Genomic DNA, 27,275 nt, shown 5'->3' with positions numbered 1-27,275 from the left:
CACATCATTGCAAATAGTCTCCCCCCCCTGATGTCAGGGCTGATACTACCTGAACAGTCAGACTTTGTCCCTGGTAGGGCTACTTCTTATAATCTTTGCACATTGTTTGCAGTAATGCCACTAATTTGACCAGACCTAAATGCTGTAGCATTCCTCTTAGACCCAAGAAGGCATTTGATTCTCTCGATTGGTCATTCCTATTTGCGGTTCTCTGTAAATCTGGACTCCCAATTTAACTATTGAACATATTAAGTTACTATACAGTAACCCAACTACTCAAATCTACATCAACTTCTGCCTATCTGAACTAATTCACATGAGCATAGGGGCACTCCAGGGGTGTCTCCCCCTCTGCTAGTGCTGGCCACGGCACCCCGGACAACCCAACTTCAGTACCACCACTTGCACAGAGGCCTGATGTCCCCAAACAAGTGAGTGCTGCTGTCACTCTATGCCAATTATATTATGCTCTATGTTAAAGACCCAGACATTCACCTCACTCCACTTATAGCTGAAATTTCACAAATCAGTGAATTGTCTGGGATGAACATCATCTGGGCTAAATCCGAAATGTTTCACCAATGGATACTGCTACTTAACCAGCAATTCAGTACCCCTTGGCGTGAGTGACCTGTGTACTACTGAAGGATCTGACTGAATAGGAAAAAGTCACAAATCATACGAGATAACTATGGCCTGGCACTGACTAAGCTACAGGACGAAGTGGAAAGACACATTACACTATCCCTTTCTATGGTGGGTCATATTGATAATAATGACTATACTGCCAACATTTCTATACCTTTTTCACAATATCCCAATACCCCCAAGCCAGACATTCTTTCACCACCTCTGATCCCTACTCATCAGACTAATCTGTGCAGGCCATAACACAAGGCTAAAATGAGAGAAACTAGCACTGCCCTTCGAGCAAAGGTAGGTGGCGTTGCAGTCCAATCCAAGGAAAAATATTTTTATGCTACATAGTCAAGCTATATTGCCTTTTGGTATGCCTACTTGAGTGGGGCTAGTCACATCCTCATAGTAAAAGCCCAAATATCATCTGGGGGCCTCCACACATTTATAACCAATAAGCCATCAAAACCGGTTCATAGTAAGTAAATGGTCTGGTGTTTGCTTTGGGCGTTATGGTGCAAGACTAATCGCGCGGGTCTCCTGCAACCATAGTTGCTGCACCTACCACTCCTGAATAATCCCTACCAACTCCCCACTTTGGAGAATAATGTGACTCTTAAATTACAGGTGTGGGGTTAACAAAGTTGGGACAACTGTTCAGAGAGGGTCAGTTTTTAACCCTTGACTACTTTAGGGGGGATCAGATCTTTACAGTCTTAGATACATTGGGCACTCTATGGGTAAGAGAGTACTTTCAATTGGATTTAGAAGTGATTTAAGAAGTATACTAAATATATGCAACAAAAAGGACATGCTGTTCTCAAAGTGCTTGAACCTAATGTGGCAAAAAGCATATCAAAATCAGACAATATATAGGGCACAAAAAACACTGAATAATGTCAGGCCATGCAGAATATATAAATACAACAGAAGTGGACAACAAAGCAACTGAGTTAGTGCTAAAGGTGGCAGTGCTGCAGAAATATATAGCTTTTCAGCTCCCTTTTGAATACTCTATAGGCATGGTTGGTTCTGATTGTAGTAGGAGGGAAGGATCTTTCTTGAAGAGGCGGAGGCTTGCAACCATGATGGCCGCTCTGAACTGAAGCTCCATGGTGGACCCGCTCCCCAATATCCGGAGCGACGCTTTACCACACTCAAATCCCGCTGGACGCACAATTCCTGCAATCAGAATGCTGGCTGTTCTCATTGATCAAAAATTCGCCTGTCTGCGACCCTGATCAACGGTGATATGACCTGCAGAGCTCCCGCACAGGAGTGAGCATCTGGACCTTCTGACCAAGATGACGGAGAGGCGGAGAGAACGTAACTCTCCCTGCCCCATCACAACTCGCTCTACAGACAGTAAGACTGCACCCGAAAATGGTCCCGTACCAAGTCAAACCTGCAGTATTAATTCCCCCAAACTGGAACGAACAGAATATTAAAAGCTTGCAGAGAAACTAACCTCCGATGCCGCTGGATGCGAGAGAGGCCGGGCCAGACCTACTGCGGAATTGCCGACTTCTCCAGCTCTGCTGACGGGAAGTGGAGTCCGCTGACTTTAGGAAGAGCCTCCGCTCTAGAAGCCTGCATGTATACCCCTTCGGCACCTCACCGTAGAGACCCGGATGTATCGCGTAATCCTTGCGGGAATCACCTAACCAGGTGAGGTACCAGGGCTGAGAACAGCAAACGGCCCGGAAATTAAGGCAAGAGGATGCACGGAGGAGGAGTTATCAACAGAGTGGACGGGGCACTTTACCCCCTGTACTGTCCTCAGAGGCAAGAGACATGAGGATGAGATCGAGAACACATTTGTCTAATTTTTTCAAGACCTCTACAAAGAAGACGTCAAAGTAGATGATAAGGAAATTGAGGAATATCTTAGAGATATAGATATCTCGCACTTGCAAGAATTGGATAAAGAAAGACTAAATAGCCCTTTTAGTCTTGATGAGGTGCTTTCTATCATAGGGGGCTTAAAAAAGGGAAAAGCGGCAGGTCCAAATGCCATCCCAAATTAGATTTATTCTTTGCTTAAAGAAGATCTTGCCCCAATTCTATTACAGTTGTTTAACTCTGTTTTTCAGGCTAAACAGAAGTCTCCGTCATCTTGGGATATGGCCACTATTACAATACTTTTAAAACCAAGTAAAAACCCAGGGGCATGTGAATCTTACAAGCCGATCTCTCTTCTTAATAGTGATTATAAAATCTTCACGCATGCTCTAACCATATACCAATATTTGGGAAACAGTAAATAATTTTTCAGGTGTTTCGGGGTACTCTGTAAACCAACAAATGACATAGTTGATGCAATGGAACACTCAATATAGTAGTAGTTTGATAAGGAAGGAAATAAAATATTTGGGAATACATATTGTCCACAATTTAGAATAACTAGCACACACAAACTTTGATAAACTAGTTGCATCAGTCAGAAAACAACTGCAGCCTTGGTGTGCACTGCCATTTATTTATTTATTTATTTATTCAAAGTTTTATATAGCGCGAACAAGATCTTTGCAGATATCAGAGCACTTTAGAGAAACAAGGGGTAGGGGCGACAGGAGGGTGAATAAACAAACTATTGGGTACAATATTGTAGCATAATAGGATAGCAATCATGTACAGATATAATACCAATAAACGATCAGGTAACTAATAATACAAAAACGGTGCAAAGTCTTTGATCCAGCAACATTAGAGGTCAGGTGAACTTAGGCCATAAGGATGTCTTTTTCCTCTTTCTTAAAAATTACAGAACAAGGGATAGGGGCAACAAGAGGGTGGTTAAACAAACTATTGGGTACAATATAGTAGTCGGTAGTAAGTGAATAACATAATAGGATAGCAGTCATGTACAAATATAATACCTATAAACAATCAGGTAACCAATAATACAAAAATGGTGCAAAAGTCTCTGATCCAGCAATAATAGAGTTCAGGTGAACTTGGCCATAAGGATGGCTTTAACCTCTTTCTTAAAAAATGCAGTGGAGGAGATAAGCCTGGTTTCAGGAGGTAGTGCATTCCAGATCCTGGGTGCCATTCCTGAGAAGGAGCGTTTGTATGTTTTTTCCTTCCGGAATCTACGAGGTTTCAGGAGTAGATTTTTTGTACTTCTATTGGATCTGGGGCCTCCTGATATAGTCAGCTTTTGAGTGAGGTAGTTGGGTGAATTGTGGTGTACGGCCAAGTGTGTCATAACGGCAATTTTCAGCTGTATTCTGGCTTCAATAGGCAGCCAGTTCAGGGATTTTAAGTCAGGGGATATATGCGAATGTTTTCTTGAACCAGTGATGAGTCTCGCGGCAGCGTTCAAGGAGGCTCTTAGGGGTGCGGTTGTTGAAAGGGGGAGTCCGCTAAGGGCCACAATTCCGTAACCTATGCGAGGGATGACTAGGGCTTGTACAGCAGTTTGGAAGTCCTTAGCTGGGAAGAAGGGTTAAAGTTTCCTCAAAGTGTTGATTTGGAAATTAGCTCCTTTAGTTGCTTTGCTAATGTGCTGCTGCATGTTGAGCTTGGCCTCAAGTGTGATGCCTAAGGATTTCGCCGATTCCACGATGGTGGGTTGGACATTGAGCGCAGTTAGGTGATTGAGCCAGATTTGGGTGATAGCAATTTTCACCGGAGGTGAGATCAGAAGGAACTCAGTTTTCAAAGCATTTAGTTTGAGGTGATTATCGGCCCACCATGATTGGGTGTTTCTTAGTGTGGAGTTCGGAAGTTTGATGTCTTCCGGGGATTGTAGCTTGAGGTAAAGTTAAGTGTCATCGGCGTACATATGGAAGTGTACATTAGATGCTTGAAGCAAGGTGGTGAGTGGTTCCATGACGAGGTTGAACAATGTGGGGGATAGGGAAGATCCTTGTGGGATGCCTAAAGTTACAGGCACAGGTGAGGACAGCACGTTATTGATCTTGAACTTCTGAGACCGGTTATGTAGGAAGGAAGTGAACCATTTGAGAACAGTCCCGGATAAACCCATTCTGGTATTTAGCAGCTCCAGTAGGTTCTCATGTTTGACAGTATCAAATGCTGAGGAGAGATCAAGAAGGATGAGGAGGCAGGAATCATTGCGATCAAGGATTTGGAGGGCGTCATCAATTATGTGCGTCATAGCCGTTTCCGTGCTGTGTTTCGCTCGGAAGCCTGATGAGGGTTGAGGAGGTCAAACTGATCAATGTGTTTTGTCAGTTGGAGTTGTACGCATTTTTCCAGCGGTTTGAACAAGGTGGGGATATTGGTGATAGGGCGATAATTGTTTAGGTCAGCCGGGTCAGCTGTAGGTTTCTTGAGTATAGGCGTGACTTGCCCCACCTTGAGGGAGTCTGGGATGAGTCCTTGTTGAAGGGAGCTGTTAATGATTTTAGTCCAGAGTGAGAGGAGCAGGGGGGTGAAGTCTTTTACAGCATTAGCAGGTAGGGGGTCTGTGAAGTGATTAGAGGGCCGAGCAGTTTGTGAATTGTTTCTTCAGAGTAGGTGTCGAATGACGTCCATGATGCGTTGTTTTTGGGATGAGTGGTAGTCTTGCTGAGGGGGCTGGAGTATCGGCTTACATCATTGAGGAGATCACTTCTTATGTTGTCAGTCTTTAGCTTAAAGAAAGCAGAAAAGTCTTTACAGTGTGGAATATCGCTTGTTGTGCTGTTTGATTGTAAAGGTTGCATCTTGGTTTGAGTTTTGACTAGTTCGAACAGTTTTCTTGGTCGGTTTTTTGCTTGGTCCAGCTGGAGTCTAAAGAAGTCAGATTTCAAACGCTTGATTTTCCTAAAGTAGGCATTTCTCTTGTTCTTCTGCGTTTTAAGGTGCAGTGCTGAGGGGTCAGATCTCCAGGTGCGCTCTGCCATTCGCATAGCACGCCTGTCTTCATTGAGTCTACCGTCATACCAAGGGTTCGAGTTCTTGGTGGAGACTCTCTTCAGTTGCAGGGGGGCAGCTTCATTGTTTATTGAGTTCATAGAATCGAGGTAGAGGTCGGTCAGTGATTGAACATCAGAGGCGCCCGAAGGGGGAAGGAGGAGACTGCAGGTGTGGGAAGGCAAGGAGTTAGGGTTAAGATTCTTCATGTCCCTTTTCCAGATCTTGGATTTGGTGGGTTGAGCCGGGTTAGGTTTAACTTTTTCGTTGATGAAGAAAGTGATAATGTGGTGGTCTGACCAGTCACAGGGTTGGATCGCCCCCAGTTGGGTAGAGTCCTCTTTGGCGATGATAAGGTCGAGGATCGAGCCTTTGTCGTGTGTCGGGCTGTTGCAGATTTGGGTGAGGTCAAGCGCATTAAGGAAAGTTTTGAGACTATTCACCACTGCGTCTTTCTGATCGTTTCAGTGGAGATTGAAGTCACCCAGGTAGATTTGAGTGATCTGCCGACCTGCATTGGATGAGATCGTGTCCATGAGTTGTTTGGTGAAGGTGAGGTTGTCCCCGGGTGGGTGGTAGATGACATGTAAAGAGCATACAGGTTTGCCCTCGCTGGAGATATCGAGGCAGAAGAGTTCACAGGAAGTGAGGGAGGGGGAGGTGACTTTAGTAACAGAGAGGTTGCTCCTAAAAATGCATGCGATTCCCCCGCCCGTCTTGACGGTCCTGTCGAGTCTAATGATGTGGTAGTTGGGGGGGACTAGTATGTCCATTATAGGTGTAGAAGTTTCAGTTAGCCACGTTTCAGTCAGAATGGCTAGGTCAAGATCCATTGTTATGATGAGATCCGCGATGTCGGAGGAGTGTCTCGGGGCCGATCTGCAGTTGAGTAGGATGCATTTGATTCTGGGGTGAGAAGGGTGGTCGAGTGCTCTAGAGAGAGGGGGACTTTTCTGAGATTATTGGGGAAGGAACTTCTGTTGCTTAGAGTGGGGGGCATAAGGGGATTTGTGAGAATTGTGGGTATGGGGAGGTGTGTGGTGGTTGTGTGTTTTAAGGGACCAGGGCCAAATGAGCGAAGGAGGGTGCATAAGTCGTGGTCAAAAAGGGAGTTGAGGGCGCGACGGGGGGCGGTAGGTGTGATTGCAAGCGGGGATAGAGGGCCAACGAGAGGAGTATTGATTGAGAGGGTATGTGGGGAGGGTGGGGGACTTGTTGGGTGAGGAAACGGTGGTAAGTAGGGGTTGTCTGGGATGTGTGAAAAGAAGTTCTTTGATGGTGTGGAGATCTTCTTTGACTTGTAGGAGGGTGGATATAATCATGTCCAGAGGTGGATTGGGGATGGTGTTGGGGGTGGGTGCCGTGGGCGAGTGGTTGAGTAGGGAGCTGGAGAGGGAACTGGGTAGGGGGGATATGCTAGCATGGGTGCAGGGCTCTGCGGTAATAGTAAGTGGGGTGGCATTCGATGGGTGAGAGAAATTGTGGGTGAGGGGTGTGGATGAGAAAGGGGGGAGGTTGGAGGCATAGGTGAGGACGCTGGTGGGAAGCGGCGCAGGTGAGTTGAGGTATGGGTGAAGGCTGGAGACGGTGGGGGTGCAAGGAAGGCAGTGGGGTCTGAGAATGGGGGGGAGCGAGGAGGAGGGGTTAAGGTAAGGGAGGTGGTGTGTTCTGTGAGTCTAGTTGGGAGAGTGAGGTAGTGGGGAGTGAGATGGGGGGAGATAGGGTGGGAGATGGACCTGCCGCGGGGCGGGGGAGATAAGTTCCGGGCGATGGTGGGTTCTGCGAGACTCGTAGGAGGTGTGAGGTGGGGGGTAGGGAAGGTGGGGGTATGGAGGATGTATGAGGGGGAGTAATCTTCGCCAGTGAATGAGGGGTGTGGAGAGGTTACATCGGGTGGGTGACTGAATCAGCGCTGGGGGGATGGGAGAGGTGTGTGTCGTTCAGCTGTTGTGATAGGTTAGGCATGTTAGATTGAAGATTGGAAGTGCAGGGAGTTGTGTAGCTTGAGGTGCTAGGAATGGAGGTCCGCCGGTTGGAGATGTGTTCTATGAAGGTGGGGAACAGGTTGTCGATTAGGTCAAGGTTCCTATCAGTGGATTGGAATAGGATGGTCCCGTTGTTGTAGATGGTGATGGTGGCTCTGCCAGGAAAACTTGGGATGGTGTGATAGAAAGTGTTAGGCCATGAGCGAATTTTCTGGTGCTGGAGATAGTGAGAATGGAGAGGAGCGCTTTCCTCCACCGTGCTCTACGTAGAGTGTAGAGGATGATATCGGTGCTCGTGGCTCCATTGATCAGTGAAAAGTAGGTGTCCACAAACGGGGTTTCAGGGTGGGCCTTCAGGAAGTTGTGTTTGAAGCGTTTGGCGTTTTTTTTGGATAACTCGGTGGGTAGTTAATTTTGTATGTGTGCTTGCCCATGCGTTCCATGGTGGAAGAGGTGTAGGTAGAGGAGGGGGGGTGTGCGTGGGTGAGTGTGTGAGGTTACAGGGCTGTAAGCCTGAAAAGAAAAGAAGAATTGAGGATAGTCTTAGGTATGGGCAGTTGATGAGGATGACTAGTCTAAGATGGCCACCAAAGTGGAGGACTAGTCAAAGATGGCCGCCAAAATTGCATATAGAGAGACAAGAGTAGTAGTCCTTTGTCTGTTGTTGAAGTGATTTAGAGAGTTTAGTTTCCCTTTCTACTCTGGGGCAAGTCGTGTTAGTCCATCTTCTATGTTGCTTGGTGGGGAGGAGAGAGTTCAGCTTCTATGTTGCTTGGTGGTGAGGAGAGGGACTTATCTGTGTTTTGGTGACCCCTGACCGCGTTGGTATGTAGCCTCATGGTCATCTAGTGGGCAGTGGAGGCAATTTATGGCTCCAGTTCATGGCCCCGGCCATTTTAGACAATGGAAAGTGCAAAGACCGCTATGTCCGCTGTTAGACCTGACATCTTTTGGCGTGATTACCCCCATCTTTTTGCCTCTGCCTCCTGTATTTTTCGATGCTGTGCTGGATTCGTTTTTGCTGGTTTAGATGCTTTGGACACTCTGCCGCTGCTGATCAGTGCCAGAGTGTAAGTGCTCCCTATGTAAATTGTTATCATGATTGGATATCCATGTTTGGCATATTCGTATCACCACGAAGTCCCTAGTAAAGTGCACAGGGTGTGCCAGGGCCGGTGATGACGAATGCTACTAGTGGGCCTGCAGCACTGATTGTGCCACCCACAGGAGTAGCCTTAAAATGGTGTCTCGGGCCTGCCACTGCAGCGCCTACGGGCAGTTTAGAACTGCCATGTCCTCCTGGTCGGCGTCCCCGCTGACCAGGCCGAACCCTTCCCTTTTCGTGCACATCAGTCACCCCTATGGAAGGCCCAAGGTACCCCCCTGGGCAGGGTGCCGTGTATGTGAAAGGTAGAGCATGTACTGGTGCAGGTGACATGCTCTGGTAGTGAACTACAGCCATTTTCGTTTTTCACTATTGTAAGGCTATCTTGCTCCATAGGTTATCATGGGGGATGCTGGCTACAGTGGTTACGGCATCTCTTCCCATAGGAACAAGATAGGACATAAGTATCTAGTATCCCTGAACTCAGAATTTAATAACGCATCTTTTAGGAAAGGTGGTTTTTAGATCCTGTGTTTGAGGACAGCACTTTTAGAAAGTTGCTGTTCTCTTGTCTGACCCTTCTGTGTGCCTGAGACTGTTTGTGTATTGACTGTCTGGTTTGTGAGTGACAGGAGCGGGGGAACCCCCCCAGAGGCTGGATGAGTCAGCACTAGGCTGAGTGGAGCGATTGCTACCTGAGCGGTGGGAGGAGTTAGCACCTGGGCTGAATAGGGCTGTGCCTGCCTGCCACAATGCTGGCTCCACCTCCTGCTGGGCGGCGGAGGACTCTGCCCCTCACTCTGAAAGGAAAGATGCAGCCAGCACGTCAAGGTGCTCAGGATCCACCCAGAACTGGTTCAGACCGGGCTCAGGGCCCACATGCACAGAAAGAACAAAGACTTTAGGGGTATAAGTACAGGACCCCTGACAACAGAAAATTAGATCATCCTGGAAATCAAGAAGGAACCTCTGCCAAGGAGAAAGCTGTCGTTGAAGAAGGAAGACTGTCCTGCTGTTGCTCTGCTGGACTGACCTGCTGTCGCTTTGCTGCCAAGGAGAGGGGAAGGACTTTGCTGTGAGCTGTGTCCCCTGTCTTGTAAGGAATCTCCAAGGGCCTGAGAAGAGCTGGCTCCCTGTTTCCGAAGTCCCAGGAACAAAAGGACTTCACCCCTAGTCTCCCTGAACTCTGCTGAGAGAGTTCTGTCCTTCGTAGAGTGCTTGATCCAGTTGTGGGGCCTCTAGAAGTCGAACCTGAGCTGGGAAGCTTGAGACTAAGCTGAGAAACTTGTGAAGCTGAAAAGTGTTGCATCGCTCGCTTGCGGAGCGCAACCCCGACAGTGCGAGAAGTCCCCGCCGCTACGAAGGTCGAGATCGGCGCAGCGTCTGACATCGCTGCCGAGGCCGCCACACCCTTCGTCTGCGGGACGCACCAGGCCGGTGCAGGGGAATCAAACATCGCTGCGAGTGTCGTCGCAGAGCCTGTCGCTGGGTGAGATCACCGTGCCGCTTGCTTGCGGACCGCATCACGTCGCTGCGAACATCGTCGCAGAAAACATCACATCGAGGAGCTGCGAGAGAGAGGGTCACCGCTGGACTGCACATCGTCGCCCCGGAGATCATCGCAGCCCCTACGAGATCAGCGGATCGTGCCTTTGCGAGAACAGACTTCCCACGGAACCTACGCACCGGAATCTACGCAAGCTGCCTTCCTCCCCTTACAGACCGGATTCGTCGCCGCACGCCCGCTGCTGCAGCGGGGCTGTCGCACCGCCTCCCCAGGGTCTCAGGAGTAACGAGTTGCTTGTTTCCACCGCACCAGCTTCCTGCTTGTGGAACTTTGTTGCATCTAAAAGGTACTGTGAGTCAACGTGACGCAACTGTGAACTTTTCACGCATCTGTGGATTATTTGATCGTAACTTAAAGAACTTTGATTACAACCTGAAGAACTCATTTGAAACCGTAACCTTGCATTGTGTATGTTGGATTTCTGCCGTTTTGGTCTTGTGTAGTTTAGAATAAATATCTTTATTTTCCTAAACTGTTGTGGAATCAGTTTGTGGTGTTTTCACTGTGTTACTGTGAGTGTTGGTACAAATACTTAACGCATTGCCTCTGGTTAGCCTAGACTGCTCCGGCCAAGCTACCTTGAGGGCGAGCAGGGGTTATCTGAGAGGGTTATCTCCTTGTCCTGACTAGAAGCAAGGGTCCCTATTTGGACAGTGGTACCTACCTCTGCCAACTAGAGACCCCCAGTTCTAACATTGGTGGTCAGGCGGTGGGATTTGAGCTTGTATTTGTACTTGACCCACAGTAATTGGTGTACATCACTAGTGAGTGCAGACCATTACGCCACCGCATACTACTGGTTTTTGAGTTTTTGCATTCTGTTGTTGAGTAACTCTTCGGAAAGCATCATGTCTCTGAATGGGAAAGCGCCCAGTGAGGAGGCAGAGCTAGATTTGGAATTCTCGATTGAAGATCTGTACTCCTACCCGGTAAAGCATCTTAGGTACTTCTGCCAGCAGTTTGAGTGCCCCATAAAGAGCGCCTACAGGAAGGAGGAGCTGCAGAAAATCTTGAAAACCTATTGGGAAGCACAGGAAGGAAATGAGGTTGAGGATGTAGACAGTGCTTTTCAAGGCAAAGACCTGCCAGTGGGCAGAGTAGGCTCAGGAGCTGGCAGCAACCACTCCAGTAGGGGCCTCACCCCGGAAGAGTTACAGGAGAATCAAAGAATAAGAGAATATGACCTGGAGGTCATGAAAATGAAAATGAAGCAATTGGAAGTCGAGAAGGCGGCAGAGGAGAGCAAGAATGCCTGCGCTTTAGAGGAAAAGAAATTGCTTTTGGCTCACGAATTAAGAATGAGAGCGCTGGATCTGCAAAACAGAGAGGCGGATGCCGGTTCAAATGGTGGCAGCGCACAGCCAGTGCATGGGGGTAAAGTATATATTCCCAAAGACCTGGTACAGAATTACCATAGGAGTGAGGATATTTATGCCTGGTTCACTTCGTATGAAATTGCATTGAAGATGAATGATGTGCCTGACAAGTATTGGGGGGCGGGCCTGTGGAAACATTTTGAGGCGTCTGGGAGGAGTGCTCTAGAGCCCTTAGAGTTGACAGGTGCCATGACCTACCCCAATATGAAGGAGGCCTTATGTCTCAGGTATGGCCTTACCCCAGAGCAGTACAGACTGCAGTTTAGAAACTCCAAGAAGAAAGAGTCTGAGACTTGGATGGAGTGTGTGAATGGGTACTCGCGTGCACTGGACGGTTGGATGAAGGGCAGTAAGGTAACTGATTTGAAGGGGTTGTTGCATTTAATCAGTTGGGAGCACTTGAGTAGTCTTTGTGTTCCAGAGCTGCGCCAGCATCTTTTAGACAGCAAGCTGACCGACCCCATTGAGCTTGCTAAGGAGGCGGACCGCTGGTCTAGTACCAGGGTCCACAGAGGAATTGTGGGTACCACAGCCAAAGGTGGGCAGGGTCCCCAGCAGAAGAGTGGGGGGGACAAGGGTAACCAAAAGGAGTTCTCGCAAGGGCCCCAAAGTAGTTCCCCGGAAAAGGATTCCCAAACCCCCAAGCCTAAACAGCCATGGCCCTCTAAGGGTAGGCGGGACAAGAGGAATAACCAGGGTCCCCCTACCTGCTATCACTGCAACGAGGTGGGCCATATCGCTCCGAAATGTCCCAAGAAAAAGCCCGCACCCACTGGTGCTCCTGCGCCAGCGTTAGCTAGTGTAGCTTTGGGTGGGGATTTGGTTTCTAGTGATTGGGGAGAGCTAGCAGTCATGACCCTTGTCTCGCTAGGAGACCGAGAGATGGTCCCGGAAACCTTACTGCCCTCTAACACTAAGAAATATGGGCAGAAGGTGACCATCAATGGGAGGGAGGTTGAAGCACTGAGAGACACCGGAGCCAGTGTGACATCCGTGAGGTGTCAGTGGGTGTCTGACGAGCAAATCATCCCTGGCGTACTCCGCCCTGTAGTGGCCGCTGACAGCTCAGTGCGCCTCTGCAAGTTAGCGAAGGTTTCCTTTGAGTGGGGAGGAGTCTCTGGTCTTTTGGAGGTAGTTGTCAGTGATGCCTTGCCTGTGGACTGTCTGTTAGGTAACGACCTGGAGAGTTCTCCATGGAAGGACATAGAACACCGAACTCACTTGGAGATGTTGGGTCTGCCTGCGTGGATCTGCGTGACCACGCGCGCTACGGCAGCCAGTAAGGGTGAATCAGCAGAACTGGAGCCTGAAACAGTGGCCCAGAGACCTGCCAGGAGAGGAAGAGGCAGAGGGCGCGGGAAACCGGCCCCAGCTGTTCCCACGGTCCAGGAGGAAGCAGAACCTGAGGGGGATGCCCTGGAACCTACAGGGGAACAGGTAGCCGAACTGGGAGACCTACCTGAGCTGACCCATTGGCAGCAAGAAGGTGGTCCCTCCAGGGAGGAGTTCTGCCAGGCGCAGAAGGAATGCCCTTCCCTCATTGGTCTGGGGCAACAGGCTGCAGATCAGGCAGCAGGTGGAGCAGTCAAAGATCACTATGTCTACTGGGAAGGTGACCTACTTTATAGCGAGCCTAAGTTTGCTGAGCCCGGTGCAGCCCGTGTGCTGGTGGTACCCGAGCGCTTCAGAAACTTCCTAATGGTTCTGGCTCACGACGTGCCTCTCGCAGGACATCTGGGGCAAGACAAGACCCTAAACCGGCTTGTCACCCACTTCCACTGGCCCCAGATGAGGAAGCACGTCGGTTCCTTTTGCAGATCTTGCCAAACCTGTCAAGCTAGTGGCAAGACTGGAATGAAGTTGAAGGCCCCCCTTCAACCCTTCCCAGTGGTGAGCACCCCTTTCGAGCGGGTGGGCATAGATATCGTAGGGCCCCTGGACCCCAAGACAGCCTTAGGCAACAGGTTCATCCTGGTCTTGGTGGACCATGCCACCCGGTACCCGGAAGCAGTCCCTCTCAGGACAATCACAGCACCCGTGGTGGGCCGTGCATTGATGGGGATCTTTTCCCGTGTGGGGTTCCCCAGAGAGGTGGTCTCCGACCGGGGTACCAACTTCATCTCTAGGTACATGAAGTCTCTGTGGGAGGAGTGTGGGGTAACTTATAAGTTCACCACTCCTTACCACCCTCAAGGAAATGGGCTGGTCGAAAGGTTCAACCGGACCCTGAAAGGTATGATTATGGGCCTAGCGGAGCCCATGAGACGTAAGTGGGACGTCTTGTTACCATGCCTTTTGTTTGCCTACAGGGAGGTGCCTCAGAAGTCCTTAGGGTTCAGTCCCTTCGAACTCCTGTATGGCCACCCTGTCAGAGGACCTCTCTCGCTGGTGAAGGAGGGTTGGGAAAAGTCCCGTGGGAAAACCCCCCAGGATGTGTTCAGCTATGTGCTGGCCATCCGCAACCAGACACAACGCTTCAGGAAGCTCGCTCAGGCGAACCTGGAAGCAAGCCAGGAAGAAATGAAAAGATGGTACGACCAGAATACCACTCTGGTCGAATTTCAACCTGGGCAGAAAGTGTGGGTGATGGCACCGGTGGAGCCTTGCGCGCTCCAAGACAAGTGGTCTGGGCCATACGAGGTGGTGGAAAGGAAGAGTGAGGTAACCTACCTGGTTAACCTGAAGACTCCCAGGCAGCCCCTGAGAGTTTTGCACGTGAACCGCCTCAAACCACACTTTGAGAGGTCTGAAGTAACCATGCTCCTGGCTACAGATGCAGGGATGGAAGAGGATAGCGATCCTCTCCCTGACCTCCTGTCAGTTAAGGAGCACGATGGGTCAGTGGATGGTGTGGTCCTCTCGCCCACCCTGACCCCAGAACAGCAGAGCGACTGTCGCCAAGTGTTGGGTCAGTTCTCCTCTCTGTTCTCCCTGACCCCAGTAGTCACCAACTGGTGCGTCCATGACGTGGACACTGGAGACAGCCTGCCTGTGAAGCAAAAATTTTACAGGGTAGCTGACAAGGTCAGGGCCAGCATCAAGGAAGAGGTTTCCAAGATGCTGGCGCTAGGGGTGATTGAGCCCTCTAGCAGCCCCTGGGCTAGCCCAGTGGTCTTGGTCCCCAAGAAAGCTGCTACCCCCGGTGGCCCGCCAGAACTCCGGTTTTGCGTGGACTACCGTGGGCTCAATGCGGTCACGAAGACTGACGCACACCCTATCCCCAGAGCTGATGAGCTCGTGGATCGGTTGGGAGCTGCCAAGTACCTCAGTACGTTCGACTTGACTTCGGGGTACTGGCAGATTGCCTTAACTGACGGGGCCAAAGAGAGGTCAGCATTTTCAACGCCAGAGGGGCACTTCCAGTTCCGTGTCATGCCCTTTGGGTTGAAGAATGCCCCTGCCACATTCCAGAGACTGGTTAACCAGGTACTGTCCGGGCTGGAGGAATTCAGCGCCGCATACCTGGATGACATTGCTGTGTTCAGCTCCACGTGGGAGGAACACCTGCAACACCTCTGCGAAGTGTTGAAGGCCCTGCAAAAGGCAGGCCTCACTATCAAGGCCAGCAAGTGCCAGATAGGGCAGGGATCCGTGGTGTATTTGGGACACCAGGTGGGGAGCGGCCAGGTGGCGCCCCTACAGGCAAAGATTGATACCATTCTGGCTTGGGAGCCCCCCAAGACCCAGACAGAGGTGAGAGCCTTTTTAGGACTCACCGGGTATTACAGACGGTTTGTCAAGGGATATGGCACCATTGTCGCCCCCTTGACAGAACTCACTTCCAAGAAGTTGCCCAAAAGAGTTGACTGGACTGACGCCTGCCAAACTGCTTTTGAGGCCCTGAAGACTGCGATGTGCTCAAGGCACCTGACTTTTCCAGTGAGTTCATAGTTCAGACGGACGCTTCAGAGCATGGTGTGGGAGCAGTACTCTCACAAGCCACTGAGGAGAATGGAGACCAGCCGGTAGCTTTCATTAGTCGGAGGCTACTCCCCAGGGAACAGAAGTGGAGTGCGATTGAAAGGGAGGCTTTTGCTGTGGTCTGGGCTCTGAAAAAGTTGAGGCCCTACCTGTTTGGGACTCACTTTCGCGTTCAGACCGACCACAGGCCCCTCAGGTGGTTAATGCACATGAGGGGTGAAAATCCAAAACTGTTGAGGTGGTCCATCTCCCTACAGGGAATGGACTTTACGGTGGAACACCGCCCTGGTACAGAACACGCCAACGCTGATGGTCTGTCCAGGTTTTTCCGCCTTAGTGAAGAGAACTCCCAAGAGGGTGGGTAGTTCTCCCCACTTTCAGCTGGAGGGGACACGTGTTAGACCTGACATCTTTTGGCGTGATTACCCCCATCTTTTTGCCTCTGCCTCCTGTATTTTTCGATGCTGAGCTGGATTCGTTTTTGCTGGTTTAGATGCTTTGGACACTCTGCCGCTGCTGATCAGTGCCAGAGTGTAAGTGCTCCCTATGTAAATTGTTATCATGATTGGATATCTATGTTTGGCATATTCGTATCACCACGAAGTCCCTAGTAAAGTGCACAGGGTGTGCCAGGGCCGGTGATGACGAATGCTACTAGTGGGCCTGCAGCACTGATTGTGCCACCCACAGGAGTAGCCTTAAAATGGTGTCTCGGGCCTGCCACTGCAGCGCCTACGGGCAGTTTAGAACTGCCATGTCCTCCTGGTCGGCGTCCCCGCTGACCAGGCCGAACCCTTCCCTTTTCGTGCACATCAGTCACCCCTATGGAAGGCCCAAGGTACCCCCCTGGGCAGGGTGCCGTGTATGTGAAAGGTAGAGCATGTACTGGTGCAGGTGACATGCTCTGGTAGTGAACTACAGCCATTTTCGTTTTTCACTATTGTAAGGCTATCTTGCTCCATAGGTTATCATGGGGGATGCTGGCTACAGTGGTTACGGCATCTCTTCCCATAGGAACAAGATAGGACATAAGTATCTAGTATCCCTGAACTCAGAATTTAATAACGCATCTTTTAGGAAAGGTGGTTTTTAGATCCTGTGTTTGAGGACAGCACTTTTAGAAAGTTGCTGTTCTCTTGTCTGACCCTTCTGTGTGCCTGAGACTGTTTGTGTATTGACTGTCTGGTTTGTGAGTGACAGGAGCGGGGGAACCCCCCCAGAGGCTGGATGAGTCAGCACTAGGCTGAGTGGAGCGATTGCTACCTGAGCGGTGGGAGGAGTTAGCACCTGGGCTGAATAGGGCTGTGCCTGCCTGCCACAATGCTGGCTCCACCTCCTGCTGGGCGGCGGAGGACTCTGCCCCTCACTCTGAAAGGAAAGATGCAGCCAGCACGTCAAGGTGCTCAGGATCCATCCAGAACTGGTTCAGACCGGGCTCAGGGCCCACATGCACAGAAAGAACAAAGACTTTAGGGGTATAAGTACAGGACCCCTGACAACAGAAAATTAGATCATCCTGGAAATCAAGAAGGAACCTCTGCCAAGGAGAAAGCTGTCGTTGAAGAAGGAAGACTGTCCTGCTGTTGCTCTGCTGGACTGACCTGCTGTCGCTTTGCTGCCAAGGAGAGGGGAAGGACTTTGCTGTGAGCTGTGTCCCCTGTCTTGTAAGGAATCTCCAAGGGCCTGAGAAGAGCTGGCTCCCTGTTTCCGAAGTCCCAGGAACAAAAGGACTTCACCCCCAGTCTCCCTGAACTCTGCTGAGAGAGTTCTGTCCTTTGTAGAGTGCTTGATCCAGTTGTGGGGCCTCTACAAGTCGAACCTGAGCTGGGAAGCTTGAGACTAAGCTGAGAAACTTGTGAAGCTGAAAAGTGTCGCATCGCTCGCTTGCGGAGCGCAACCCCGACAGTGCGAGAAGTCCCCGCCGCTACGAAGGTCGAGATCGGCGCAGCGTCTGACATCGCTGCCGAGGCCGCCACACCCTTCGTCTGCGGGACGCACCAGGCCGGTGCAGGGGAATCAAACATCGCTGCGAGTGTCGTCGCAGAGCCTGTCGCTGGGTGAGATCACCGTGCCGCTTGCTTGCGGACCGCATCACGTCGCTGCGAACATCGTCGCAGAAAACATCACATCGAGGAGCTGCGAGAGAGAGGGTCACCGCTGGACTGCGCATCGTCGCCCCGGAGATCATCGCAGCCCCTACGAGATCAGCGCATCGTGCCTTTGCGAGAACAGACTTCCCACGGAACCTACGCACCGGAATCTACGCAAGCTGCCTTCCTCCCCTTACAGACCGGATTCGTCGCCGCACGCCCGCTGCTGCAGCGGGGCTGTCGCACCGCCTCCCCAGGGTCTCAGGAGTAACGAGTTGCTTGTTTCCACCGCACCAGCTTCCTGCTTGTGGAACTTTGTTGCATCTAAAAGGTACTGTGAGTCAACGTGACGCAACTGTGAACTTTTCACGCATCTGTGGATTATTTGATCGTAACTTAAAGAACTTTGATTACAACCTGAAGAACTCATTTGAAACCGTAACCTTGCATTGTGTATGTTGGATTTCTGCTGTTTTGGTCTTGTGTAGTTTAGAATAAATATCTTTATTTTCCTAAACTGTTGTGGAATCAGTTTGTGGTGTTTTCACTGTGTTACTGTGAGTGTTGGTACAAATACTTAACGCATTGCCTCTGGTTAGCCTAGACTGCTCCGGCCAAGCTACCTTGAGGGCGAGCAGGGGTTATCTGAGAGGGTTATCTCCTTGTCCTGACTAGAAGCAAGGGTCCCTATTTGGACAGTGGTACCTACCTCTGCCAACTAGAGACGCCCAGTTCTAACATCCGCAAAAATAATTTGCATGCAGATACCACTATAAGATTCCGGCATGATTGTTCAAAATAATAATTTTTGCGTGCAGATACCTTCAGGACATCGAGGTCATCATGGTCGTCAGGCTGCACTGAGGCTGTTCAAATCAGGCACTTTAAAGCAGAGTTGCGCTGTAGCTGCCCGATCACACAAGCAGGGCACACCGGAGACGCCCTAAATGCCAAACTCGCCAGTGTAGAAGCGGGCAGCTGGGGGCAGACTCTATTCTCGCTGATCCTTTTGGGGGGGGGAGGGCATCCGGCTGAAACAAAATGTATGTTCCTCGTTCCCAAGAGAGTCTCCACGGGGGTGGGGTCGCCCTCGATCACCTGCGCTGGGTCGGTCCGCGCCGACTCTCTTCTGCTTGGCTCCTGATCGGCGGCTCCAGCAATACCGTTTGGGGTGGGGGGACGTCAAGCTCACCTTGGCAGCAGGGCGCCACCTCCCTCGGGTGTCGCCGGGGTGCGAGGGACTCAGCCCAGGAGCGAGCAGACAGGCACACAGATCGCAGGGCATGACAGGGTGATCACTCCCAACGTGACCGGGACACCCAGGTCACCCTGTTTCGGAGACTGCCCCACGCAGGGTCAGGCAGCAATGGTCCGATGGACACCTGGGACCCCAGCGGTAGACCATACAATCTTCCCGGCTCGGCGATGACAAATCTCCACCGCTGCGGTCCGAAACGACGTCCAGTCCGGGGTTCACGGGCAGGATGGGGGTGATCAAGGCGGTGATTGCAGGCGGGCAGGACAACTCCACAGTGGGCTCCAGTCGTCCGTCCGGAGCCTCTAGATGTCGGCCCCTCAGGTGGCGGCAGCAGGGATCCAGGTCCGGGTCCACTTCCACGAAGTCCGGCGCTAGTGGTGGTGATTTCAGGCGAGTCGGACATCTCCGGTGGACCGCCACAGCTCGACTCGCAGGCAACCACAACGTGTACCAGACGTCCACAGTGGGCTCCAGGCAACAAGCATCCGTGCCGTGCTCCGCAGATGGCCAGGGACAGCCCAGGGTCCGAAGAAGAAGGTGGGGGTGACTCGGTCTTCTCCTGCGATGATCACAGCCTCTGGGCAGATCGGGACCCTCAGCAAGTTTCAGCCACCGCCAAACAGGTAAGGATATTATTAGTGAGGGGAATTCCGAGGCCGAAAACAGGATAAAAATGTTGGTGCTTCCAAAGTTTTCTTTTCTTTTTAACACTATCCCTGTAGAGTTCAAAAAAAGTATGGTTCCAAAAAATACAAGGAGAATTCACCAGTTTTATTTGGGGAAACAAATGTCCCAAAATTGCTCTGAAAAAACTACGTAAGAAGAAAGAACAAGGCGGTATAGCCACCCCTGATCGATATCTATATTACAGAGCTTTCAATTTAAAACATTTTCATCAGCTTCTAAAGGATAGCTCTAGCCTATCACCCTACTGAAAAGCTTTAGTGAAAGACTCCCAATTTAAACCAGATCACTTCCTCTTTAAATTCGGCCACCCTAAATTAAAAAAAAAAAGTTAAACTGAAAATTCTCCAGAATGCAGCCAAGAATTGGTACCACATAAGACTCACTCTTCAAATACCGTACTACAGTGTCTCTGCCCCTATTTGGGATTCCCCGGGCACACCGGCCTGCCTTTTAGATTTATTAGCTATCCCTCTACTAGAGTGTGGAATCAATTACTGGGATCAACTCACGGAAAACTCCACTAAATTCAAATATTACCAATTAGCCAGCTGGGCAAAAACATTGATAGATAAGGGTGAGGGGAATTCCGAGGCCGAAACCAGGATAAAACTACGTTCTAAGGTACAGAAAGAGATCGCAGAGTGTAACTGGCTGCTTATTGAGGCAGAAGAAGGACCCAGAATGTACTGATGGAAAGCTGGAAGAGGGAACTGCCGGATAAAGATCACGAGTTTCTATGGCAAGTTTTTATGGCTTATCTATGGCGCTGCGTGAGATCTGCTCCACTAAGAAAAAATAATCTCTTTACTGTCCATAAGGCATACTGGACTCCTCAGAAGGTATAAAGAAGGGAGGCCAGATAGTAAGAAAATGTCTTAAATGCCACGAACAGAACGCAAATGAAGCACATATGTTCTGGCAGTGTCCCTCGATCCAGTCCTTCTGGGAGAAAGTGGGTAAGATCATATCAGAGGTTCTAGGGCGAGAACTAGAGGTGAGCTTGGATATAGTCATTTTTGGGGTTCTTTCAGGAGTGGCAGATAATGGTAATTTTACTAATACTCAAAAGGCTATTATTTTTGTGTTAATACTGCTTGCAAGAAGGGAACTGTGTATTAAATGGATACTCCCATGTTCCACCAACAGAGGTGGAATGGACCTTGTCAGTGCAAAGGGTGGCAACTCTTGATCTAGCGATTAGGTTAAGAAAGAAGACAAGATTTTGGGAATTATGGGATAAATGGTTAGAAACTTATAGAAAATAGTTTGTTTTTAACCATGTTTATTATTGCTTAGGTTTCAAATATCGGATTTCGGCTCTTTTGTTTCTCTGTTGTTTACTGCCATCTCCTCTGTCTTTCAAAAAATATCTGTTCCTATGATTTATAATATGCATCGCAGATATTGGCTCATCTGTGCCAGTACCAAATTTCCCTATTGTTTCAGTGACGTTAACCCTTTTGACTCGGCGGGTGGGGACATGGGAGGATGGTTTTCCCTTAAATTTCCCCTGGATGTTTTTAACATCTCCTCCTTATGGAGAGACCGGGCCCCCCTGTCCTAGTAGAAAGGGACTCCTTTCCTGATGGTATGCATATTGACAAATGAGGACAAAAAAAAAAAAAGAAGAGACATCGCCGGAGCAGAATGCCTGACTCCAAAATGGCACCCGTAGTGGACAGCGCCTCCCTGCGGCCTGACCTTAAGATGGTGGCTGCCCCCGAAGGGGACCTTGCAAAACAGACTTGTTTCACTGACAAGGAGGCAAACCTCCTCACAGTCCTCCTCCCAAGATGCGAGCCTACACAGCACCAGTAAGTCCAGCCTAAGAGTCACCAGGATCTATATATCCCTATAATCAGCACAATGCAATTCCCCTTCTACAATGAGTGCCTTTCCCTACCAGCCTGACTCCGTAAAATGGCCTATATAAATATGCCCTTCTCCAAAGCACTCCCACTCCCCTTATTGGGGATGGAGCCAGCTTTTCTTTTGCCCTGGAGTCTCAGAGACCCCTCTGAGAGAGTCCACAGTGACAATGGAAGTCACACATAGCGGAGGACGGGGATAGGTATTCTTACTGCTTGAAACTGTCTCCTACCCTGCCCGACATCAGATACTGTGTTCATGATGGGCTTCCTACCCCCTCCCCACCTCTTCCCTCCCTCATTATTCAGAATGTACCTGTGGCCAAAGCACTCCTCTCCCCTTGTTGGGGAGGGATTCAGCATCTATGCCCTGGAGTCTCAGCGACCCTGTTGAGAGTGTCCACCGCGACATGGGAATCACGCATAACGGAGGGCTGGGAATGATCCCTTACCGTAGGGAGCCGCCCCCCACCCAGCCGGACGTCGGACACAGATATTTCCTCGTCTCCACGCTGTGTCTCCTACCCCTCCCCCACCTCTTCCCCTGCTGCATTCTTTGTCTACCTCCCCTATTCCTTTCCTCTCTTCCCTTAATTTCTCTCCCCCGCCTGCTTTGTTTATCCTGTTGCCTATGCTCCGCTTATTCTCCCTCCTGTTACCATTTTACATTACCCCTTACCCTTCTACATGCCATGAACCAACGGATGTAATCTTGTTACTGATGTACCTTTTATAGCAATGTGTAACTTGTAACCTATGTAACTCTCCTTATGTAAAGCGCTCTGATACGTCCAGGTCTAGCCAGAGCTATATAAAACTCAAGTAAATAAATAAATACAAATAAAATAATTAATTAAATAATGTTTAGATTGTCATAGCTTCATAGGAATGTAGAGATCTCGCATGGCGATCTTAATGCACTATACAGATTTATTTCAAATGATTTCTGGATTTAATTGGGAGTTTACGTGAACAGAAATGATGTGGTATGATCTGACCTTCTTTTCCTTGGCACTAATCTTGAAATGAAATAAATGAAATATCAGCATTTGTAAAGCTCACAGTTACCTCCAGAGAGGTGTCCCGGCGCTGGGGGCCGTCGGGAAGATTAAGGGAGTTATTGCCCAGAGTCACATGGTGCTGGGCTAACCTGCCGCTGGCACCGGTGATCGAGCTGTAAACCTCATAGTCCGGAGTCAGGCACCCTGGCCACTGCGCCACACCCCTTCCACTATCTTGCTAACTTCAAAGGGACAGTTGGAGTTTGTGGATCTCAGCCAAAATGGAATTCCCATAGGCAGTCCTAGATGGCACAAGGGATCTGTCTAAGCAAATATTGGCCAGCAAGACACATCTTAAATATAGCCTGGTTTATCCTTAAATAATGTCTAACTGAGCTGGGAGTAAGCACACTATATCATCTCAAATGCATCTGCACTTAGATGTTTCTGATCTCTCAGGTTTCTTTATAATAGTTAAGCTGTCTGAATTGTTGTAAGTATGATGCACAGCTATGTTTCTGAGCTATCAGAGAATTTTTTTCTGTTGACACACTTTTAAGGTTATTATAAAGAAGTAGATGTGTTTATAGATTACATCAAAGGCACATTATTATATTCTGGGTTGGAATTACTCCAGTAAAAATTAAAATAACATGATTGAACCAAAACACACTGTATCATCTGTTTGGATGAGGAGTGATGGTTCCAGGATTGGAACAGCCTCTTACATTAAATGAACGGCACAATCTGCAGGCCACTTCCAGGAAATTGGCACCAAAACACTTTTAAAACAAATTTAAACCAACTTCAGAAAATATGCGTAAAATTTGGCACATAATATTGCAGCAGAAACAGTGCACAAACAAATAGGTACATGCATCATTGGTGCCGTTTGCGATTCCTTAGTTGCGAAAATTAAGGAATCGCAATTAAGGAATCGCAAACGGCAATGCATCAAAAAATCGCAAAAGTTTTTGCGATTTCTTAATTTTCCTTATTTGCGATTCCTTAATTGCGAATCGCAAATAAGGAAACGCATTACATTGATTCCTATGGGCCTAGAGGCCCATAGGAATCAATGGGAAGGCATTCTCATTTTGCGAATTCGCAATTAAGGAATCGCAAAATGAGAATGCAATTTCAAGGGTGCAGGGGGGGTCCAAAGGACCCCCCCTACACCCCTGGAATGTCATGTAAGTACATTTTACTCACACACATGTCCCAAGGGCAGTGTGGCTCAGGGGTTAGAGGTGGCAGACCTGGAGCTTGAGTTCGGCCCGGGACCAGGGTTCAATTCCCCGCCTCGGCGGGTCTTGGGCTCAAAAATTCCACGGACTTGTTAATTCTCGCTCCGGTGCCTTCTCGACTCACGGGTTCACACTCTGCGACTCTGGGCAATAGCTTGCTTAATCTCCACAACGGCCCCTCGCGGCGGGATGCCTGGCTTTCACCTTGTGGATACCCTGCCAGGGTATCTCACGGGGGAATACCAGGACGGGTTCCCTAAGCAAGCGCTGAGATGCCCCAGGGTAAGTTGTGCGCTATATAAGTCTCATTCATTTCATTTCATGTGTGTGTGTAACATGTAAGTTTAAAAAATGCATTTATTTGCATTTTTAAAACTTCATGGTAATTTTTCCCTTCAAAATTGCGAATTCACAAATTAAATTAAATTAAATCATGCATAGCATTTAAGGAATCGCAAAATTTGCGATTCCTTAAATGCTATCGCAATTTGAGAAATCGCAAAATAAGTGCGATTTCTTAAATTGCGATACATGAGAAATAAATGATGCATCACAATAATTCTCATTAGTTTCTTTTTATTTCATGTTTCCGTTTATATGTGGAGTGTACATCTGCATATTTAGTGGGGGAAGAGGGTGCTATAAAGAAGACACGTATTTGCACTTGATCGGACCAGTAGGAGCTGTGCCTTGCAGCATTGAGTTGTAGTCATGTCAATGCTGAGAGTTGAAATATAGTCTATAAAATCTAGATGGGTCATGTAAACTTTTGGATGTTTAGGCCAGGGTTGTTCAATATAAGTCCAGAACCATGGAAGATTCTCAGGATATCAACTTACTCTAATTTTACAGACAATGGATAACTTGTTTGGTGAACCTGTAAATCTGGCATTAACCAAACCCTGCTGTACATACGCTGTTCGTACTTGTTTTAGGTAGTAAAGCCATTACACATGGATAATCTACCAATAGCATAGCCATATCAGAGCCTCCTCATCACCTTTGCTATGTATCTAATTCTTGTTCTTTGAGTTAGGATCTGGGACTTTTGCATGCAGTTGTTCTTTTGCATGCATAAGTTGCGAAAACATTTATGAACTGTGCCTGGGATGTGGGCTGGATGAAGACTACTGTCATAGAGAGAGAGTCTGTGGCCTACATGCAATGTTAAAGTTACATTTAAATATCAATTACAAAGAGTATGCAAACAGCAGCATAAATGTATCTACCAGTGAAATAAAAGTATAAACCTGTACATATTAGTCAAAAGGACACCAAAAACCAATACTTAGCCTACGAGTTGAAAGGTCAGGAGCAGAATGCAAGAATGCTTGTGTGGAATTGGCAAAATACCATTAAAGTCTTAGTATTATCTCTTAACATCCTTAGATCTTTAGTATATGGTCAGTGGCTGAGCAGTGTTGGAATGTTGAGTGAAGTACACTAAACCAGGTGTATAAGTTTTGAAAGAAGGGGCCCCTACATACAAGATATACTTGCCAAAGTAGGGATTAACTAGGAAAAAAGGGGAAAAAAACCTTAGGCAAGTGTGCACAATTAAATATATATATGGGCAAAACAATATTTACATTATGCAGATAAATCTGCCATGCTTACCAATATTCAACATAACACTTATGTATTTTGATATAAGAAAATATTTTTAATTTTTTATTCCATTTATCAAAAGTTAAACCTTGGTGTATCATTTATATTATTAAAAACATAAAAACATTTTCATACATTGTGCAGCATTATTGTGTCTATGGAGAGCAATATATTTTCATTTCACATTTATAGGTTTTCTTTTAATCTTGTACAGTACATATACATGTCAACATAACACAATATCAAAAAAGAAGAGAGGCGATATCCAGGGCTTAGGTATTTTGAATCAATAAGAAGGCTGTTTGTAGGTTAAACACACTCTGCGCATTTCGGCTGAGGTGCTTTCATCAGGGGACCATCACAACATTCGCTAACACTATGTTATGGGCAGCCACAATGGATAATGCCACTCTAGAAGGCAAGATCTGATACAGTGGCGTTCTGTGTTAATTTTATTTTGTAGGGTCTTCTTGAAGAGAATTTTTTTCAATGGATGTACAAGGGTGCTAGAATTGATGTAGCGTCCGCATGTAAATGCTCCACTTTATGAAATTACACAATAGATATAAAGTTCAACCATCACCGGTCAAATATTGGATAAAGAGTGACTCAAAATTCGAGTGGTACAGACCAGTTCCTCCACGCTTGCTCAGACTTTGCTTTGCTTTGCTTTGTATGGCGCCTGAATGGAGTCCCGCATTGCGTGATCCATCCAAAGGGTTTACATACAGGATGTAGACTATGAATTGATTTCCATGTGAGGGCCAGGTCTCTGTCTCCTATATCAGGATCAAAACTCATTGACACAACACGTTGACAGCCTTCAGTTTGTTCACACGTACCACAAGCAATCCTAAGAGCACCATCAAATTCAGATACCCAAATCCACACTGTACAGAGATTCATATGAATTTTTGTGACTTTGCAATTATGCAAAGTGTTGATAAGCCTGTCCCTTCATGTGCTCACCAAATGCGATTTGAGGGGATACATACATATGCACAAAAGAAGTCATGTGGTCTAGAAGTCTTGTCAAATTTGAAAAAGGTTTTGACTGAGCAGGTGTTACATGTGTGTGTGGGCCTCTGTGTTGGGTGATGGTGGAAGGAGGAGAGAGGAAGAGGTAGGAAGGTAAGGGGGACATTATTTCTGGCAGGGCAGAGCATTGTATGTTCTTCCCTTGCCAGAAACATCATGTGGAGCAGGAGACTAGGCTTGGTTGATGTAGCAGGAAAATCCTCATGAGATGTTATCATTTGACCAACTGGAATTACCGACTTGTAAAACTGGATCCGGTGTTCCTGCACCCAGGAAAACTAGGTGTAGGAACACCAGGCCAGTCATGATCAAGCGAAGTGAAATTCTATATCGGAATTCTTTTCCACCAGAATTCTTTTCCTCCAGAAACCAGACTTTTTTTACAATTTTTAAAGACTTTCCCCAGACTTTACCAACTGAAATGTTCTGGCCATATAGCAGACATTGCATATTTACCTCCAGACCTGGAATCCTGTTTCAGCCTCAAACTCCTGTTTTACTGAAGCAAGGGTAGCACCCATCACGGAATGCTGCAAAACTGGACCATTGTTCCAGGAAAGCGTTCACAGTGCTGTGCTCATAGTAAGGTCAGCATGATGGAAGTGTGAAATATATTTGTGAAGGATTAGTCATGCTAGTCCCTAACTTGTCTACCTGACCTTCGATAGTTTTCTTTGGTCACACCATTGTTTGTTAAGACAGAAACTAGTATTACCATAGGCACTAGATGTAGGCCTGCTGGGGTCCTGCAGACCCCCCAAAATAACCATGCTGAAGTTAAGAAGGTGAAGAAGCAATAAAGATGCCTTAAAATGTTGTTTTATTTTGTCTTGTTTACTGTGTTTCGAAGACAGAGATCAAATGACAGGCTGTGTCTTCTGACAAATTGATGCCTATTCTTTTAACATGGAGATTTGCGGTTACTTTTCTTTCTCTCACTGCCAATTGAGAGCATTTTTATAAAGTGAACAGTTGGACAATGTTGCTAGGGCACAAGAAGTGTGAAAGATAAGGCTACAGTA

This window comes from Lissotriton vulgaris, chromosome 3_1 (genome assembly GCF_964263255.1).
Source record: "Lissotriton vulgaris chromosome 3_1, aLisVul1.2, whole genome shotgun sequence".
NCBI lineage: Eukaryota > Metazoa > Chordata > Amphibia > Caudata > Salamandridae > Lissotriton > Lissotriton vulgaris.
The sequence above is the reverse complement of the archived record's forward strand: the minus strand, read 5'-3'. Positions refer to the sequence as shown.